Genomic DNA, 21,936 nt, shown 5'->3' with positions numbered 1-21,936 from the left:
GGATCATCATTCCGTACGCCACGGCAGTGAGAAGCGAGCTGCACAATTCTCATCAATGTTCAAATATACTGCGTAACAAAATACCAAATTACTGTTAACACTTATTCAGACAATCATCACCTCTGATGTGTGCTGACAGCATGTGTCCCTCACCCGTCCTCCTTCACAGGCACGATGTGTCAAACCCAGGCGCGGTCCTCAGCGTCTCACAAACGAACGTCACAAGGTCGAGTTCCCGGCAATTCTGCTCAAATCACTCATGGCTTAAATGCAGAACGCCATCTCATTATCTGCTTCAGCTGAAAGTCTTTAAGTTTGCACGTGAGCATCATCCACAGGTGCTGCAAGTCATTAGGCCTGTACGTGCACATCCTCCACAAGTGCAGCCAATAATGCTGATGAGGGTGAAGGACTCTTCTGCCAGCACCTTCTCCACAGACAAAAACCAGTTTGCATACCACCTGGAGAGCAAAGAAAAGAAAACACACCAAAATGTCCAGCCAAACCCCCCAACACACAACACTCACGCCCAGTTACTTATGTTCACTCCACGCCCTGAGCCTGCCATTATGTTTCCCCTCACTTTGATGCAGTCTGTTTTGTTTCCATTCGCTCACACTCTTGCACCTGCTCCCGTGTCTTTGTCTATTACATCATGCCACTTTGCTCACTCCCTTCCTCACACTCTTGCCCTGTCTTACTCTTTGGCCAGAAGCCACACCCCCTTCTAGATTGTTCCTAACGTGCACCTCGTTTACGCCACCTGTCCCTTGCTTCTCACTTATTAGTCCACAAGTATTTAAACCCCACTGTCCTTCACTTCCTTGCCAGATTGTTGTCTTAGCACACTTTCCAGCGCCCATCACAGTCCTGTTTTTGTCTTGCCGTGTCTTGAACCTTGCTCTGTTTACCTTGACCATGCCTTTTGCTTCATCCCGGATGTCTGAGTTTGCTTGTGCCTCTGAACCCTGCTCGTTTGTGACTGCGTGTCAGCCTGATCCTGTTTGTACCTCTGCCACGCCGACTGATTACATGTGTACCAAAACCAAGCCTGGAATAAAGACCATGATTTCTCCAACACCAAAGCCTTGTCTGGGAGTTTGCATTGCGGGTCCAGCCACTCCTGGTGACGGGCTCCCGCTCGCCCTGACAGTCTGTCTTGTGTTCGCTCTGTGTACCTCCAATGGAACACAGTGACCCAGCAGAGAGGATTCATGCATGATCTGCTGCTTGTCTCATTATCCTGGACAAATATAATGCTTTCACTAGTCAAATCTGGCTGCTGCACATGTATGACACCACGGACCAGCCTTGGGTCCTGGATGGCAACCACCCACATGTCTCTGCTGCAGCCAGGTGAAGCCTGAGTGTCCCCTTGGTCTTCTCCAGTTCCTCTGGTCCTCAACACTCAGGCACCTATGTGCTGGAACCTACATAGAGAAGTGCTCCACAAGGCCCAAATGTTGAAGGTGGCAGAATTTTCTGTCAAGCGTCACCAAAAATATCTGACTGCTGCACAACAGCAACATATAAATGCATCATAATGTCAGATGCAGCGTTCATTCATCTTGCCAACATTTATTTATTTATTTATTTATTTCATTTAAAAGAAAATAAAAACAGAAAAGCAGAATCAACAAAACACCACAAACCACTGAATGAAAAGGAGCAGTTTAGAAGAACAAGTCTTGCACTTCTTCAAACAACTTCACAACATGCAGTTGTGAAGTTGTTTAGAGAGCAGGTGATGCTGTCGTAGCGAACTTTCATGCTTTCAGGTTTGTTTGTTTGTTTTTTTTAAGGGGCAAAAATGAGTCAGTCATTGGTTTTCCTTCAATAATGCAGATATTACACCCTTTACAGTATCAGTCATCTTTTATTTGTTTTTGTGTTTTTCTTTTCAGTACAGCAGACTCTGGCACATTTTCATCCTTGATTTGTGGATACATGCTATGACTCATTCTCCTTGTGATGTCACACCTTTTCAGTTGCTATGGCAGTTGTCATGGCTACCGGAGTCTAAGGTTTCTGTAGCGGAGACGACAGCGACGGTGGTGAGGACACTAGAAGAGTTAATATTATTATTCTCATTATAGTAATGAGAGTAGTAATTGAAGGTTTTGCATTGACATTTTCTGCCGTTATTCTGCACAAAGAACGTGCGCGCACACACACACACACAGGATTGATGCTATGATGAGTCACAACTACAGAACATCTCAGAAAACACAGTGACAACTGAACGGATGCTCTGTATCTAAACAATTATTACTACTTGTATATAATAATAAAATCATATAAGCACCAGAGACTGAAAAGAAAAGTGCCACACAACCTCAGCCATTAAAACCATGAGGATGAGCCACCATCTTCTCCAGAGGATGTAACTGGAATCAGATTCTGCAAGTTTGTGCCTCCAACACTTTCTGGATCAAGCAGTCAGAAAATGCAGGAAGCCTATTGTTCCATCCTAGTTCTTGTCCAACCCTAGTCATGCCGGAGCGGTGTGGGGGCTCCTTTGTTTACACGAAGAACCAGCCGATTGAGCTCTGAGGCGGCAGCTCGAATGGGCAAAGACACAATGTCCCTAAAGAACTGCAGAGGAAATACCGAGGCTGTAGAGCCGAATTGAGATGGAGACAAAGGAAGAGGAGATATCGGCCGTATCTTCCTTCCTCGTTACGGGCAACGTAAGATCGCTGGCAAACAAAATGGATGAATTGACCTCACTTGTCAGGAGTGGCGGTGTGTTTCATGAGGAGTCAAACTTGTGCATCACGGAGTCATGGCTGCACAACAACATTCCTGACTCTGTAGTGAGTTTACCCGGGTTTCAGCTGGTGCGAGGGGAGTGGCAAAAAGAAAGGTGGGTGGGGGTTGCTGTTTAAGTGAACAAGTGGTGTAATCTAGGACATGTTACGGTGAAGGAGTGTGTGCGTGTGTGTGTGTAATCCAGACATTGAGCTGCTGGCAGTGGGTGTGCGTTCTTATTTTTTGCTGAGGGAGTTTCATGCGCCATCGTCCTCATTGTTTACATTCCACTGGCAATGTCATCACCTCCGTGATGGCGAGGCTGCAGACGCTGCATCCCTGGGGATTTTAACCATGTTACCCTTTCAACATCCCTTCCCACTTTCAAGCAGTTTGTGGATTGTAAAAGAGATAATAAGTCAATTGACCTGTTGTATGCTAATGACGAAGAAGCATACAGCAGCACAGCCCTCCCCACTCCTGCTCAGCAAAGCGGGCCATAACCTGGTTTATTTAGAGCCAGTATACATCCCTGCAGTTTGACAGCAACCTGTTATCACCAGAGTGATGCGGAGGTGGTCACAGGAGACTGAAGACAGTCTTCATGGATGTTTTGAGGTGACCGACTGGGCTGTGCTCTTTGATGCACAAGGGGAGGACATTGAAAGCATTATGGACCACATAACGGATTATATCTCCTTCTGTACAGACAAAATCATCCCATCCAAGACTGTGTGCCATTACTCCAACAACAAACCGTGAGTGACCAACGACATCAAGGCAACACTGAACAGGAAGAAGGCTGCATTCAGGAGTGGAGACAGAGAGGAGCTGAAGAGGTGCAGCAAGAAACTGGAGAGCAAGCGCCAGCAAAACAACACGAGGGAGGTGTGAAAGGGGATGAGAACCATCACTGGTCATGGTAAGAAGGCGGACCAGATGATGGAAGGAGACCTTCATGAGGCCAATGAGTTAAACCTGTTTTTCAACAGGTTTGTCAACGTGGTCTTTTCCCACCCTTCCCCCAGTTCCTGTCAGTGCCCCTCCACTTCTGTGCACTCACCTCACACCCCAACCAACACCATCCCCCTCCTCCCACTAACCTGCCTCCACCACTCCTTCATCCTTCCCAATACTTCCCATCACCATCACTGCAGAGGAAGTGAGAAGAGAATTTAGTCACCTGTGTCAGGAAATGCTGCGGGTCCTGATGGTCTCAGCCCCAGAGAGCTGAAAGGATGTGCTGTCCAGCTGTGTGGGATTTTCCAGCACATCTTCATCTTGAGCCTGAGCCAGATGATTATTCCTGACCAGTGGAAAACCTCATGCCTGGCTCCTGTGCCCAAGAAGAACCCCAACACACTTAATGACCACAGACCTGTGGCCCTAACATCACGTTATGTCAGACTCATCTTAAGGCACCTCCGCGTGGTCACTGAATCATCGCTGGACCCCCTGCAGTTCGCGTACCGGCCCAACAGCGGAGTGGAGGATGCCATGGTCTTCATGCTGCACAGAACTTACTCTCACCTGGAGGTGGCAGGCAGCACTGTGAGAGTCACGTTCTTTGACTTCTCCAGTGCGTTCAACACCATTTGGCCTGACTTGCTCAGTGATAAAGCTCAGAAAACATGCTGCTGAGCTCTGAAAGGACGTGTGCGTAGTGAAGGTAGGGCGGGCCAATTTTTAGAGGGGACCGTTCAGTCAGCAGCACCGGCCTTGCCTGGAGAAATAACCTGTGTCAAACTGGTGTCCTGGCTTGGAGGTGTCCAAGACCGGGGGTGGCCAAGTTCGGTCCTCGAGAGCCACCTTCCTGACACTCTTAGTTGTCTCCCTGCTCCAACACATTGGATTCAGGTGTGTTGGAGCAGGGAGACAACTAAGAGTGTCAGGAAGGTGGCTCTCGAGGACCGAACTTGGCCACTCCTGTCCTAGACTCTCATGTTCTTCACCCTACAGAATCTGGGGCACCTGCACCAGTGGACCCCAGGGCCTGTGTAGGACGTCTTAATGTGGACATCACGCCTTCGAAGTGCCACTGACTCTGCTTCACCTCATCCTTTAACCTTTTTTGATGTCAGACAAGTTCTTTCTGTATTGCAAGAAAAAAATGTCCCACTTGCCCCTGGACAAGTGTCTCACAGACTGAATGTTGATTAATTAATTCAGTTAAATTTGTGGACAAACTTGATAGACGTTAATATTTATAAAAATAAAAATCTGCACTGGTCAAACTGTGTTTTGGGTCACTGGTTGTTTGATGCTGGAGATTTACTCAACCTTAGTTCTTCATCCTTCACTTTTGTAACCCACAAACCCCTGCAAGAAAGTTTTTTTTTTTTTTTTTTTTTTTTTTTTTTTTCCCCCCCCACGTGCACCCTGTAATCTATCACTCCAGACAGGCAGTCGTGGCCTCCCTCAGCACAACCTGAATCACAGCAGCAGCTCTGTGGAGGTTTGTGCTGCCCACTCACTTCTGTTACCACGGAACAGGGACCTTTTTAGAAGATGACATTTTCCTGCCGCTGCCTCGTAACCTTCAATGAAACCACTTTACTCACATTTGCGTAGGCTGCTTTGACATCTGTGTCACTTCAGGATAAAATTTTCATAAAGTGAGACTGATGACTGAAGTTATTTTCAGTGTAGTCATTGTTAATTACACAGACACGGTGCATAATATTTTTCTTTACGCAAACTGACTGAAATACCTGAAGTGAAGCAGTAAGCTGAACACTTGTATACATTCATGTTTGCTTTGATTTAATTTTCAAGTCAGTTTCATTATAGTTTGATGCACTAGTTCACATCCCTGTGTGCACAAGCGGAGTGTATCTGAGTATTGCACGGTACAAATAGCTGAAAAACTCCAATCTCAAATGTAGATCCTGTTTCTGTTGGTGTGTGGAGTGAATGGTTTCTTTTGCCTCATGACAGCAATAACCACACATCATTTTAACGCCCATGGGTACACAAATAAGGACACTTGCTTTTTGCATAGTTATGCTGGTTTCAACTGTCACAGTTCATATGATGTCACTTCCTGTGGTGCTTTTATTCTGACACATCTGTCCCTTGTGCTTTTCTTTGGCTTTGCTTCCTGCACATGGGCACTCGGGCTTCCAGTTCACGCATGCACTCGTCCTCGTTCATTGGGTCATCTGTTAACAGCCAATCACTCCGATGTCGGATTGTCTTTATGCCATGAAGACTTGGGGCTGTTTTTTCACAGATGAAGATGTTTAACATGTACACCAACATCCAGCATGGACACCACCACAGAACACCATAGAACTAAATGAAATGGACAAGTATGACGCAAAATATCAGTTATGTATCCAGTTATACAGAAGATGTCTATGATGATAGAGTCAGACAAAAAAAAAATCTAAATACCACTTTGGCCTGCTCGTGCACGGAGATAGGGATTAATATCTTGAAACTTGGTAGTTGGACGGCTTATAATTACACCGAAAACTTAAAGATTCTACAACAATAAATAAATCTTTGAAGCTTTCCATCCAGATGGTAACAGAAGGTGACGTGAAAGCAATGGATAATAATACAATAACATGCTTTTGGAGGGCGGCATGCATTTTCCCGAGTCCCTCCGTTCACGCCCCGTCGCCCGGGCGACAGGATGGACTCAGTAAAATGCATACCGCACGACAACAGCATGTTATTTGCATTATTATCACTTTTTACTGAAATACACAACACCTAACGCGTACATAAAAAGTTGGCTCACTTAACTTTTGTGGTGTCGGCTAGCTGGCGCGTGCTGCTCTCCAATTTAGCCAGTGCGTCCTCATCAAGCTGGCTGGTTTAGCTGCTTTTCATTGTCATACTATCCATGAGAAAATCATCCGGAATATCCATATTGGGACCAAAACACACTTCTCGTATTTTCATCTTTTTCTCTGGAGTGTCCCCTCCCCTGCGGACAATTCTTGGGCTGCGCGCTATGACGTCATTTGTTTATGCACAGCGGGCGGGTATAGGCAGATAGCATCGACGTAAATCTACAATACTGACCTAGCAACACCCCAGTAAAGTGATGATAATAATAATAATACAATAACATGCTTTTGGAGGGCGGTATGCATTTTCAAGAGGCCCGACGTCCATGCCCAGTCACCCGCAATAATAGCTATTCGCCCTTGTCTAACTCGGGTGAATAGCTGTCATTGCGGCGACGGAATGGACGGACGGACTCAGAAAAATGCATACTGCACAACAACAGCATGTTATTTGCATTATTTTCACTTTTTACTGAGATACACAACACGTAACGCGTACATAAAAAGTTGTCTCACTTAACTTCTGCCTTGTCACCTGGCGTGCGCACTGCTGTTCAAATTCAGCAGTGCGTCCTCATTAAGCTGGCTGCTTTAGCTGCTGTTCATTGTCGTACTATCCATGAGAAAATCATCCGGAATATCCATATTGGGACCAAAACACACTTCTCGCCTTTCATCTTTTCCTCTGCGGACAGTTTTTTTTTTTTTTTTTTTCCCCCCTCTGCGGATAGTTCTTGGGCTGCACGCGCGCACTACGATGTCATTTGTTTAGGCACAGCGGGCGGGTATAGTCAGATAACGTCGACGTAAATCTATGATACTGGCCTAGTAACGCCCCGGTGAAGTGATAATAATGCACATTATTGCCTCATAGACTGACTTGCTGTTCTGTAACCTACAAGCTTGTTTCCACATGGACTCTATTATTGAACAGATTTCTCTCTCTATTCGTGTTGATCTCTGAAAGTCCATCGGCTGTTAATATGCCATCTTACAATATGGTTTAAGTCAGTAAGTTTGTTTCTCCAAATTATGAGGCAGTGCAGAAAATTTGTAATAATTTTCTCTTCCAGTTCTATCATCTTTCTTTTTAGAGCATTATTGATTACAGCACACAACTGAGTGCTCCTTATAGGCAGTAATTAAATTAAGTTGTGATTGGCATTTTAAACATTAATGTAGCACCTAACAACTATTCTAACTATCTGATCATGGAGTGCCGTATTAGTGTCCTGTGCAGACAATGAAGCAGCACTCCCTCTGTTGTAGTCTTACACACCTCTCTGCAGCTTCTCTCCCCCTGCCATCCCCTCATTACCCCATCCCCGTAGAGACGGTGCCTGCTCCCAGAACTACCAATAACCAGCAAAATCTATTTAAGCATAAAAATTCAAAAAGAAAAATAATATAGCACCTTCAACTGCACCACAGACTAAAACAGTTTAAATGTGGTCTATTAAACATTAGGTCTCTCTCTTCTAAGTCCCTGTGGTAAATGATATAATAATTGATCAACATATTGATTTATTCTGCCTAACAGAAACCTGGTTACAGCAGATGATATGTTAGTTTAAATGAGTCAACACCCCCGAGTCACACTAACTGTCAGAATGCTCGTAGCACGGGCCGGGGCGGAGGATTAGCAGCAATCTTCCATTCCAGCTTATTAATTAATCCAAAACCCAGACAGAGCTTAATTCATTTGAAAGCTTGTCTCTTAGTCTTGTCCATCCAAATTGGAAGTCCCAAAAACCAGTTTTATTTGTTATTATCTATCGTCCACCTGGTCGTTACTGTGAGTTTCTCTGTGAATTTTCAGACCTTTTGTCTGACTTAGTGCTTAGCTCAGATAAGATAATTATAGTGGGCGATTTTAAACATCCACACAGATGCTGAGAATGACAGCCTCAACACTGCATTTAATCTATTATTAGACTCTATTGGCTTTGCTCAAAAAGTAAATGAGTCCACCCACCACTTTAATCATATCTTAGATCTTGTTCTGACTTATGGTATGGAAATAGAAGACTTAACAGTATCCCTGAAACTCCCTTCTGTCTGATCATTTCTTAATAACATTTACATTTACTCTGATGGACTACCCAGCAGTGGGGAATAAGTTTCAAACACTAGAAGTCTTTCAGAAAGCGCTGTAACTAGGTTTAAGGATATGATTCCTTCTTTATGTTCTCTAATGCCATATACCAACACAGTGCAGAGTAGCTACCTAAACTCTGTAAGGGAGATAGAGTATCTCGTCAATAGTTTTACATCCTCATTGAAGACAACTTGGATGCTGTAGGCTCCTCTGAAAAAGAGAGCTTTAAATCAGAAGTGTCTGACTCCATGGTATAACTCACAAACTCGTAGCTTAAAGCAGATAACCCGTAAGTTGGAGAGGAAATGGCGTCTCACTAATTTAGAAGATCTTCACTTAGCCTGGAAAAAGAGTCTGTTGCGCTATAAAAAAGCCCTCCGTAAAGCTAGACATCTTTCTACTCATCACTAATTGAGAAAATAAGAACAACCCAGGTTTCTTTTCAGCACTGTAGCCAGGCTGACAAAGAGTCAGAGCTCTATTGAGCTGAGTATTCCATTAACTTTAACTAGTAATGACTTCATGACTTTCTTTGCTAACAAAATTTTAACTATTAGAGAAAAAATTACTCATAACCATCCCAAAGACGTATCGTTATCTTTGGCTGCTTTCAGTGATGCCGGTATTTGGTTAGACTCTTTCTCTCCGATTGTTCTGTCTGAGTTATTCTCATTAGTTACTTCATCCAAACCATCAACATGTTTATTAGACCCCATTCCTACCAGGCTGCTCAAGGAAGCCCTACCATTATTTAATGCTTCGATCTTAAATATGATCAATCTATCTTTGTTAGTTGGCTATGTACCACAGGCTTTTAAGGTGGCAGTAATTAAACCATTACTTAAAAGCCATCACTTGACCCAGCTATCTTAGCTAATTATAGGCCAATCTCCAACCTTCCTTTTCTCTCAAAAATTCTTGAAAGGGTAGTTGTAAAACAGCTAACTGATCATCTGCAGAGGAATGGTCTATTTGAAGAGTTTCAGTCAGGTTTTAGAATCATCATAGTACAGAAACAGCATTAGTGAAGGTTACAAATGATCTTCTTATGGCCTCGGACAGTGGACTCATCTCTGTTGCTTGTTCTGTAGACCTCAGTGCTGCTTTTGATACTGTTGACCATAAAATTTTATTACAGAGATTAGAGCATGCCATAGGTATTAAAGGCACTGCGCTGCGTGGTTTGAATCATATTTGTCTAATAGATTACAATTTGTTCATGTAAATGGGGAATCTTCTTCACAGACTAAAGTTAATTATGGAGTTCCACAAGGTTTCTGTGCTAGGACCAATTTTATTTACTTTATACATGCTTCCCTTAGGCAGTATTATTAGACGGTATTGCTTAAATTTTCATTGTTACGCAGATGAATACCCACTTTATCTATCCATGAAGCCAGAGGACACACACCAATTAGCTAAACTGCAGGATTGTCTTACAGACATAAAGACATGGATGACCTCTAATTTCCTGCTTTTAAAACTCAGATAAACTGAAGTTATTGTACTTGGCCCCACAAATCTTAGAAACATGGTGTCTAACCAGATCTTACTCTAGATGGCATTACCCTGACCTCTAGTAATACTGTGAGAAATCTTGGAGTCATTTTGATCAGGATATGTCATTCAAAGCGCATATTAAACAAATATGTAGGACTGCTTTTTTGCATTTACGCAATATCTCTAAAATCAGAAAGGTCTTGTCTCAGAGTGATGCTGAAAAACTAATTCATGCATTTATTTCCTCTAGGCTGGACTATTGTAATCATTATTATCAGGTTGTCCTAAAAGTTCCCTAAAAAGCCTTCAGTTAATTCAAAATGCTGCAGCTAGAGTACTGACGGGGACTAGAAGGAGAGAGCATATCTCACCCATATTGGCCTCTCTTCATTGGCTTCCTGTTAATTCTAGAATAGAATTTAAAATTCTTCTTCTTACTTATAAGGTTTTGATAATCAGGTCCCATCTTATCTTAGGGACCTCGTAGTACCATATCACCCCAATAGAGCGCTTCGCTCTCAGACTGCAGGCTTACTTGTAGTTCCTAGGGGTTTGTAAGAGTAGAATGGGAGGCAGAGCCTTCAGCTTTCAGGCTCCTCTCCTGTGGAACCAGCTCCCAATTCAGATCAGGGAGACAGAACCCCTCTCTACTTTTAAGATTAGGCTTAAAACTTTCCTTTTTGCTAAAGCTTATAGTTAGGGCTGGATCAGGTGACCCTGAACCATCCCTTAGTTATGCTGCTATAGACGTAGACTGCTGGGGGGTTCCCATGATGCACTGTTTCTTTCTCTTTTTGCTCTGTATGCACCACTCTGCATTAATCATTAGTGATCGATCTCTGCTCCCCTCCACAGCATGTCTTTTCTTGGTTCTCTCCCTCAGCCCCAACCAGTCCCAGCAGAAGACTGCCCCTCCCTGAGCCTGGTTCTGCTGGAGGTTTCTTCCTGTTAAAAGGGAGTTTTCTTTCCCACTGTAGCCAAGTGCTTGCTCACAGGGGGTCCGTTTTGACCGTTGGGGTTTACATAATTATTGTATGGCCTTGCCTTACAATATAAAGCGCCTGGGGCAACTGTTTGTTGTGATTGGCGCTATATAAAAAATTGATTGAATTGAATTGATTGAATGTTTATATTCTTTGTCTGGATGAGTGTGCTCATTTAGTGCAGGAGATGAGAGAGAGAGAGAGACTTTTAAATGTGACAGATTGTCAGCGATTGGGCCAGGTCAGGGCGCTGAGCCCTTATTTTCCCCTTTTATGGTTTCCCATTTGCTGCGGCTTTGATTTATTAGTAATTATTTTCATCATGTTTTATTGTCTTGTTTTTCTTGTCACTTGGTTTGTGTTTGATTCATTAGTTATATATTAGTTATATTAGTTATGGTTATTCTCAGTTCTGTTTGCTTTGTCACTTTCTTTCCTTGTTACTTTAATACTTTAGCCATGTCTCAGTTCCATTCTATCAGTCTGTGTTTTCATGGGTTATCATTTAGTTATCGTTTGCCTATTTTTCGCTGTTCTCATTTCTGTTTGCACTTTGTCAGGAGTTTGTCTGCCAGTTCCAGTTTAGTTTGTCATGGTGTTTAATTTCGTATTATTCTCTGAGCTGTGTTATCTAGTTTATCTCGATCTGCTTTTCTGTCTTAAGTCTGTCTCGCCAGTTCAGTGTTAGTCTAGTCTCTTGTCAGGGTCTGATTCCTGTTCACGGAACTATGATTCAGTTTTGTTTTTGCCTCTTGTTCCCACTTCACATCCTGCACCTGCTTTTATGTTCCTTGTCTCCACACCCAGTTATTTATGTTCACCTTCACATCCTGCACCTGTCATGTTTTTCTCTCACTTTAACTCTGTCTGCTTTGTCTTCTTTCACTCACGCTCTGTGCACCTGTTCACATATCTTTGTCTTTTCTTTCACTCCACCTTGTGTTGTCCTCCCTCACTGTCTTGCACTATGAGTATCTTTGTTCACTAGCCACGCCCCCTTCTTGATTGTTCCTTCACGTGCACCTAGTTAACTCCTGTCTTATTTAATCTCCACCCAGCCACCACACCCTTACTCGTTTGTTGTCTTTGCACGCTTACCAGCTCTGTTTCTAGTCCTGTTTTGATTCGCTGTGTATCCAGACCCTGCTTTGTGTTTTTTGACTGCGCCTTTTGCCTTGCCCATGATGTCTGTGTCTGCTCGTGCCATTGAACCCTGCTTGCCCATGACTGCGTTTTTGCCTGACCCTGTTTGTGCTTCTGCCTCGCCAACTGATCACCTGTGTACCGAACCAGAGCCTGTATTAAAGACCATGATTTCTTCAACATCCACACCTAGTCAGAGAGTTTGCATTTTGGGTCCTGACAATTCAGGTGCCTGCCACCTGCCCATCCTGACACAGATGTGAATAATTCTGGCGAAACGCCTTTGAAAATGCTGTAGAATTTATAATGTGTTCTGACTCTGTCAACAGGATCTCATTTGTGCCCTCGGGCACTGGATTTGTGCACGGGCAGGACGCCACTTTTGCCAGCCGGGCAGCTCACACTGTGGCCCCTGTCTGCGGCTCCTGGTGGGAGAACTCGCATGGTCGGTGTGGTGGTCAGGAGGAGACCACACTCCTCATTCTGGTCACATCCACTAAAGGTGAGTAATGAAGCCTTTTTAAGAAAAGGCTAAAATCTGAAGCCATGCCAGTCATTTAAACGTTTCTCAGCCATTTCAGCTCATGTGAAGCTGCATCTGTTCCACTGCTGACTGTGTCTCAGCTTTGATCCTCTCATCCAAGGTGGATTTTGTTTTTTCTTTCATTCTATGTACAAAACCACATTTGAAGCATTTTAGAAAAAAATACTAGCCGATTATCCTCCCCAGGGCGGGTGTTGAGTCAGAGACTGAAATGAAAACTTTATCTTACCAACAAAGCAATCATCCCCCACCCTATCCCGGATTCCAGAGAACTGTTCAGGTACAACTAAAGCTTCAATTAAACTCAATTTATTCAAATCACACAAAGCTGCCTCAGGGCGCTTCACACAAAGCCACTAGAACAAGCACACAGGCAACAGCGATTAAGGGAAAAACTCCCTCCGATGATGAGGAAGAAACCTCAAGCAGACCAGATTCAGAGGGGTGACCCTCTGCTTGGGCCATTCTAACAGTGAGAAGGTTTTTTGTAACGCTTAAGAAATGGTAAACAGAAAACCAGAATATCATCAAAAACAAAGTCCATTATTGAGATGAGCACGCAAGCAATTGCACTGCAGCTTCATCAGGAAGGGACTGCTGCTGGTGCTACTACGACTACGACTACTAAAGTGCTCAATAGCTTATGTCACTCCCCGTATGCCAAAGTATACGGGGCCCAAGTTTGGATAAATCCTGAGGTGCCGGTTGGGCAGGAGAGCCACATGAAATTATTGGTTGAAATAAAAGGATTAATAAATGAAATACTTTTGACTGTGTTGAATGTTTGGTCTCCAAAGTAAAGGTCAAACAAGGTTGACGTCCATTGGATTCTATGACTTCTTTTATCCTGTCACATGATCACTCAGCATGACAGATGTTGCAAACTATTCTTTTTTTAGAACCCTATTAACCCAAACAATAATATGCCTCTTTTTACTGAAATTGGAGCAACTTTAAGTTTTGACCCCTGTATAAACTATAACTGAGGTTTTGTCACCGTTTTTGCTGTTTTTACCCCCAACTCCAGAACACTCAGTCATAGATGGTACAAATTATACCGTTTTGGAATCGTTATGATCAGTCAACTAAAGAGGTATAGTTTACAGTATGATTGGAGCATTTTACCTCTGTGTAATTCTTTATTGACCCCTAGCTGACTACAGCTACCACCCTGGGATGGCTATCATACATTTTTTTATGTAGGCCATGCTACACTGAGGCTGGATTCTAAGTGTCGTTTTGTCACCTTAAGTGGTACTGATTAGGTCAAAATTGATGAAGGGACAGACTAGAAGCAGCCTTGACTGTGGGAATACCTGGGATGGGCTGGCAATCCCTGTTCAGGAGGAGGGCACACTCTAATCTGTTTCACGCGACAAAATCCGGGGTTGAGCACCAACCCAATGGGCCTCAGGGTTTGGTTAGCAGATATTGCACTTTGAAAGGTGAGAGCAGTCGGGTCGATTACTGAATATGGGTCGTTTAAAAAATAAAAAGCCAGGTTGACTACGTGTTAGGAAAGGTATAAACACATTTAATCTTGAAACCCCAGAGGCGTGTACAACATCGCGCACAAAGATCCACCAGGCACATGATGCAATATTCTTATACATCAAAATGAGAAAAATAATGACTTGGATTTGCTGTCTGATGACTATAAAAAACATTTGCACTGTTCAGATTCAGGTGAGGTTGGTGGCGGGCGTGATGTTAAGGGTGTCATCCCCACACGGATGTTCTAAACCCATTACCGAGCTGTTCACAGTCTGTCATTTTAGTGTTAGCGTTAGCGTTGCGGCAGAACTCTAAAACAATATGAATGTGGCCGCAGAATAAAAATAGGTGTTACAACAGTCATCAGAAGACTTTATGCTTGAACATGAATCTGGTTAGCCATGCTGAGTCATTTATTTTATGAAACTGACTCGAGAAACTCCCAGTGGGTGGAACGGCAGCTTTTAGCTTCTCATTAGCATAGCCAGCGGCGCGTGTCGGAGTTAATATCCAGCAATAATGATGCTTATGAGTCTGCTCTCTGTCCTCCTCTGGTCCTGCTGCAGAACGTTAACAAGTGAATCTGAGCTGCTTTGTTCACAGGAGACATGTTTTTGTTTATTTATTTATGAACCATCCCACAAAATAATAATACATAATCAGCACATCTGGACCTGACAAGATCTCCTGATATATTCTGGAAAATAAATGGGGGGTGAGGGGGTGCTCACATATGGATTGTGTTTACTGTGTATGTTTTCGTCCACATAAAAATACCATCAGAAATACCCAGTTGGTTAGAATGCATAATGCAAAAGATTACAAAAAACAAAGTTAATGCAGTGACCATATTATATTAGTCAGAGTAGGGTTTGAAAGTAATGTTTAAAAAAGGACTTTGACTTATTATCATCTTTGGGCATACTGCTGCTCAGTATTCCACTGAAGCAAGTTGAAGAAAATGAAAACTACTTGGATCCACATACATGTATGATCAAATCAAGTGGTTTAACTTAAGTATGTAGTTGTCATTTCCGACGTCATCATTATTTTCAGTATCACGTTCACTAAAGCCCAGTTATCGTAATGCCGTTAGGGCGTGGCCAATTTGAGTGACAACAGACCAGTTTTATTTATTTTTTAAGCATTTTGTTACACATGTCTGTAATAATTTTCCATGTTGTGTGGTTAATTCTCCAAAGGAATCATCAAAGGTGTGTGTGTGTGTGTGTGTGCTGGTATTTGTGTCAGGTGAAATTATTGTGTGATGGGATTTTGAATGGTAATCTTTTAGCATTTTAGCAGCTATCGGTAGCTTCATGACGTGGGTTGAGTTCATCCACAATTATTGAGGAAACAAGTGGATCATAATTTTTAATGCCCACACCAAAGTAAAACCATTATGAGAATCACAGCTCAGCCACCCAAAATATGATGTAAGAAGAGCAATCTGAGATTTCTGACCTCCGCCAATCCGGATCCAGATCACCTCCAAAATTCAGTAGTCTTCCATGCCCTAATATCCATCTGTGGTACAAATTCGGTGGTTTTGACGTATCATTTTAAACCTATAAAAAGTGAAATCTTGATCCGGATCACCTTCAGAATTTAATGGAGTCTTCCATGATCTAATATGTATCTGTGGTGAAAATTTCTTTAAAATCCGTGCAGTAGTTTTGACGGAATCCTGCTAACAGACAAGACAAATAAATAAATAAACAGTGATTTTAATACGTCCAAACCTGACTCAGCCTAACTGGATACCCTGACCTGGATGTCTGAGAAGCTCCACAGGTCCACTCATGAGTTTTGTTTCAGTGTGGGAGCTGTGGGTCGGACTGTATTTCACTCTGATGGTTCACATCGTGCGGGACTGAGCGTGACTCCACGCTGTTTGTCACGTCCTCCTCACTCGACTTTGTTGCTGTTATTGACAATGCTCATTCACGATTCCCTTGCTTGCCACCCACAAATGCACAGGGCAGCTGGGTCTCCCACAGACCCAGCTGGAATATTTTTACAGGACAAACGTGCACACTGTTTCATTCCTCCACTCACACTGCACACGTGAGAGTGTGCGCGCGTGCACACACACACACACACACACACACACACTGCATCACGCCGGTGCCACTTCCTCCCACTCCTCACTGTTCACACCTCTCGGGCGGCGTGATGCTCTGCACTGCGGCACGTAGGAGGTGGAGAGGGCAACGCTCTCCCAAAGCTGCAGTCATTTTCTATACCACTAGAGGGCAGCAGAGCTCCATAATGGTGGCATGGGAGGAGCAAGAGAAGTGATTCTAATTTCCATCCCTCAGCATCAGTGTCAGAGTGTAACAACACATTTTACTGCCTTTATAAGAATTTATAAAATATGCTTTGTAAAAATACTGAAACATTAACTGCAAGTACAAACTACAAATTAGGCGTTTTTAAACCTTATTGTGTTTATTTGTGTAGGAGCGTGGTGGCCAAGCGGTTAGTGCCCTTGTTTCCTGTGCAGAAGGTTCCCGGTTCAAGGTCACCCATGTCCCTTCTCCATGTAGCTCCACTTCCAATCTGCTGCAGGGACCCAGAGTGAAGACAGGGAGAAGCCAAAGGGATTTCTCTTGTTTGTCCATTTGTTGTGTTTGAAGGGTCAGCCTATGCACAGGTCACCAGGTCTTAATATTTGTAGGAGGAAGATACTCTGGTGTAGACTGAGGTGATGCTTTAAACAGATGATGAAAGTGCTGCGTGTTTGTCACCGAGCACCTCTTTAAAGTGACAGTACCTCTGTTCCTGCAGGGAAGACAAGCGCTTCCCCAGAGCTGGACGAGCAGATCGACTTCCTGTCAGCTATCATCAGTGAACAGCGGCAGACTGAGACCAGGCTGCCGGGTAAAAGATCCTCTGCCGCTTCACCCTCTGTTCTGCTTTCTGTCACTTTGCACAAGCTGACATGATTGTTCTTCTTATTCTTAGCTCCGCCCTCTCAGGATGTCACCAACCACGCTTCTAAGGGTGCACTTATCCCCACCCACAGCCTGGATACAGCAGAGCAACCGACCAATCGGAGCACCTTGTTCATCACCACAGCTCCACCCACAACCACAAACCACACCCCCACTCTACTCAGCGGCCCCATCATCCTCCCATACCCGTCCAATGATAATGTTTTCATAAGTGAGTTATTTCTCTGCTTATTTCTGGACTAAATTGGCGCCAGAGTATAAATGTAGCTGCCTAAAAGCTGCACCTGTTTTCTGTGTTCCAAGTGCTATAATTTGGGATTATGTGTATTGTTGTGTATTTTTTTATTACTGACATTTATTCTTTATTATTGTAGTTTATTTTCTTTAGTGCTTTGGTTCATGGAAAAGTTCTATATAGTTATTATACTTACTATTATTACTAACAAACTTGAGTGTAAGTTGCGGGCCTCCAAAACTAGTTAAAAAAAAAACTGCAACTTACACAGTAGATGATTACCAGTGGGGTTGGAACAACACACTAGCTCCACAATATGTTGCACAATACTGTGAGAAATCTTGGGGTCATTTTTGATCAGGATATGTCATTCAAAGCGCATATTAAACAAATATGTAGGACTGCTTTTTTGCATTTACGCAATATCTCTAAAATTAGAAAGGTCTTGTCTCAGAGTGATGCTGAAAAACTAATTCATGCATTTATTTCCTCTAGGCTGGACTATTGTAATTCATTATTATCAGGTTGTCCTAAAAGTTCCCTGAAAAGCCTTCAGTTAATTCAAAATGCTGCAGCTAGAGTACTGACGGGGACTAGAAGGAGAGCATATCTCACCCATATTGGCCTCTCTTCATTGGCTTTGTTAATTCTAGAATAGAATTTAAAATTCTTCTTCTTACTTATAAGGTTTTGAATAATCAGGTCCCATCTTATCTTAGGGACCTCATAGTACCATATCCCCCCAATAGAGCGCTTCGCTCTCAGACTGCAGGCTTACTTGTAGTTCCTAGGGTTTGTAAGAGTAGAATGGGAGGCAGAGCCTTCAGCTTTCAGGCTCCTCTCCTGTGGAACCAGCTCCCAATTCAGATCAGGGAGACAGACACCCTCTCTACTTTTAAGATTAGGCTTAAAACTTTCCTTTTTGCTAAAGCTTATAGTTAGGGCTGGATCAGGTGACCCTGAACCATCCCTTAGTTATGCTGCTATAGACTTAGACTGCTGGGGGGTTCCCATGATGCACTGAGTGTTTCTTTCTCTTTTTGCTCTGTATGCACCACTCTGCATTTAATCATTAGTGATTGATCTCTGCTCCCCTCCACAGCATGTCTTTTTCCTGGTTCTCTCCCTCACCCGCCCCAACCAGTCCCAGCGAAGACTGTCCCTCCCTGAGCCTGGTTCTGCTGGAGGTTTCTTCCTGTTAAAAGGGAGTTTTTCCTTCCCACTGTCGCCAAGTGCTTGCTCACAGGGGGTCGTTTTGACCGTTGGGGTCTTTACGTAATTATTGTATGGCCTTGCCTTATATATAAAGCGCCTTGGGGCAACTGTTTGTTGTGATTTGGCGCTATATAAATAAAATTGATTGATTGATACATAATTACACTGAACAAAAATATAAATGCAACATTTTTGTTTTTGCTCCCATTTTTCGTGAGCTGAACTCAAAAGATCTAAAACATTTTCTGTATACACAAAAGACCCATTTCTCTCAAATATTGTTCACAAATCTGTTTGTGTTAGTGAGCACTTCTCCTTTGCTGAAATAATCCATCCCACCTCACAGGTGTGGCATATCAAGATGCTGATAACACAGCATGATTAGTGCACAGGTGTGCCTTAGGCTGGCCACAATAAAGTGGACTGCAATGAAAAAAACAGATGCTGGTGCAGTATTTGTTTTTTGTTTCTTTGAAGGTGGCTGATTACACTCCACCCTCATTTAGGGCAAGTGAGAAAAGACGCTGGCGTTCAGAACAAAATGTTACCTGGATGTGGGGCTTATATTGTAATCCTTGATGTTGTCTGTTTCCTATTTGTATATTTTATAAATCATTTGATTCTTCTGCAAGAGATCATTTCTTCTCCACAGTAGTTGTGCTTTCATGGTATAGAATAGAGTGAAGAGTGCCGAGCCACTGTGTCTGAGCACGCCGCCACCTTATTGCTATCTTATAATCTCACAATACTCATTTCAAATAAATGATTATATACGATAATCTATGGCAGCTTCTCTAACACCAGGAGGGTAGTAGTGGAGTGCCACAAGGGAGTTGCCTCGGTCCATTATTATTTACAATTTTCACAAATGATTTGCCATACAGTATATTTTACATAAAGCTAGTATAGTGATGTATGCATGACGCAATCATTTATACATCAGCACGCTCATGCAGTGATATTGAAACTTTTAAATATGGAATTGCGCAATGTAGTTAAGTGGGTAACATCTAAGAAGTTAGTGTTAAATATGGAAGAGACTAACTGTATGTTGGTTCCAGTTGTGTTATGAAAAACACCATATTAAACACTAAATTAATAATTTGATAATAAATCAAGTGCATGAGACCAAGCTGTTGGGTGTAGTGGTAGATTCAAAATTATCATGGAAAAAAACATATACCCCTGCCCATTTTTACAAAAATATATCAATTATGAGAAGATATGCAAGGTTTCTAAGTTGTACTGCAACGAATTATGCTATTAACACATTACTATTAGTATATCTGGACTATTGCCCAGTAGTTTGGTCAAATGCTACTGGAGAAATGATAAATAAATTACAGATTATTCAAAATAGGGCTGCTCGTATAGCACTTAAGTGCAGTTATAGGACAAATAATATCACAGTGCATAAAAAATTAAACTGGCTATTTGTCAAAGACAGACTTTATATTCACTGATCGCTTTTGCCAGAAAGATTATTGTCACTAAGCTACCTGATATTTTGTTCAGAAAATCATACTTACAGAACCAGATATGCTGTGGTGGGAAACCTTGCGCTACCTGAAGCTAGAACCAATGCCATCAAGAACACTGTCATATTTAGGGGTATGAAGGAATGGAATTTATTACCAGATCACATTAAACGCACTGCAAATGAATGTTTCTTTAAAAAAAACTTCTGAAACTGCATTTATTGGTATAATGAGTAAACATATATAGACGATTATATACGATTCGATACAGGCCTCACAATACGATTTTATGATACGTAATGTATCGTTCCACACCTAACTTTACAGAAAACCAGCATATTACAATTCTAACAATTTATAGCTCATTTAAATAAATTCCAAAACATTGCAGTTTTACCTTTTGTGTGTGTGTGTGTGTGTGTTCTCAGTCATGAGCAGCGTCTTCATCGTGGCGGCCTCACTGGCATTGATCATCGCTGCAGCCTGTTGGATTCGGTAAGAACTTTGCAGAACTGACGATGGTTTATGAGACTTTTTCTTGAGTGTGATGGTGCAACAGTTAAAGCTTCACTTTTGCTTCTGCACATCTGCTATAGATTGAGAATAAACCAATCGAGACGAGGTCAGGTGAAGAGTTTCATCTGTAGAGGTGGTTTTTCTATCCAAATGGAGCATCGGGATTAGGGAGTATTTTTAATGAATATATTTATTACAAATCCTTTGCAGACAGTGACGACGGAACACTCGATGCTGGAGTTGTCCGTTTCTGCAGGTGGAATTGCAGGCTTTTACACAGTTTTACACTGTAATAATGTTCTTGGTTACCAGTGGTGGGCACAGCTAACCAATAAGTTAGCTTCAATAACAGCTAATCAGCTAACTGAAAAGTTATTTTTTATAAAGCTAAACTGATAAACCACCCAAAAATTTATCGGAAGCTACAGCTAACCGATAACTTTCAGTATTGCTTCTGGTACACTTGCAACTACTAACAAGCTGATTTTGAGTTTTAACACCACGATCGCTTCTGGTAACATCAAAGGTGACCACAGACCCAAACAATGAGTCAGCACTTCTGTCTTTGTGTGCTCTGCCCACTGCTGGAAGCTCCAGTTTACTACATATTTTGTAGCAGTGAAGCAATTGAGAGGAGCTAAACTCAACTGTATACACACACAAAACAAGCCATTATTCCTTAACAGAATATAGCAGTGCCACAGTGAGGCAGAGGTCTTGGAAAATAAAGCAGTTTTGACCTGTGGTTTTGATTTAAAATCATCAAATTAATCCGGATAGAATAACTCCATTCATGTTAATTCTGTCATTTGTACAAAGTTAAATATAACATATATCTTTTAATTTTAACTAATGTACTAATTCTGAAGTTTTGTAACAAATGCAGACAGATGCCAAAGGGATTATGGGTTAATGAGCCTCGGCTAGCACTGATGGGTCGACTCATTCATTCTATGTAAAAACCAACACGTTAATGTGAGGTGTGTGTGTGTGTTGGTGTTTACATATAAATGTGCTTTTGTAAAATATGCCTTTTTTATTTGTTTAAAAAAAAAGTCAAGTTGTGATTAGACAACTGTCTGATAACCGGGGTCAAAAAGAACACTGCCATCTACTGGCGTCCAGATGCTCATACTGCCATGAACACTACTGGCCAGTAGATGGCAGTAGAGACCGTGAAAACTTGCCAAAACTAAATTCCAGATATTCCGTGTCTGCTAAG

General features: G+C 42.4%; 1 protein-coding gene and 1 long non-coding RNA gene across 2 annotated transcripts in view; both read left to right on the top strand.

The window, feature by feature from the left end:
* Positions 1–21,936, top strand: part of npdc1b (neural proliferation, differentiation and control, 1b) — an 89,413-nt gene that overhangs the window by 24,739 nt on the left and 42,738 nt on the right. The window lies entirely within an intron of this gene.
* On the top strand, positions 17,064–17,390 carry LOC117511288. Its single transcript, XR_004560927.1, has 2 exons — positions 17,064–17,196; positions 17,281–17,390. It is a non-coding gene; the product is annotated as an uncharacterized LOC117511288 (long non-coding RNA).

The sequence above is a fragment of the Thalassophryne amazonica genome, chromosome 5, assembly GCF_902500255.1.
Source record: "Thalassophryne amazonica chromosome 5, fThaAma1.1, whole genome shotgun sequence".
Classification (NCBI taxonomy): Eukaryota; Metazoa; Chordata; class Actinopteri; order Batrachoidiformes; family Batrachoididae; genus Thalassophryne; species Thalassophryne amazonica.
This window is presented reverse-complemented; position numbering and strand designations above follow the sequence as displayed.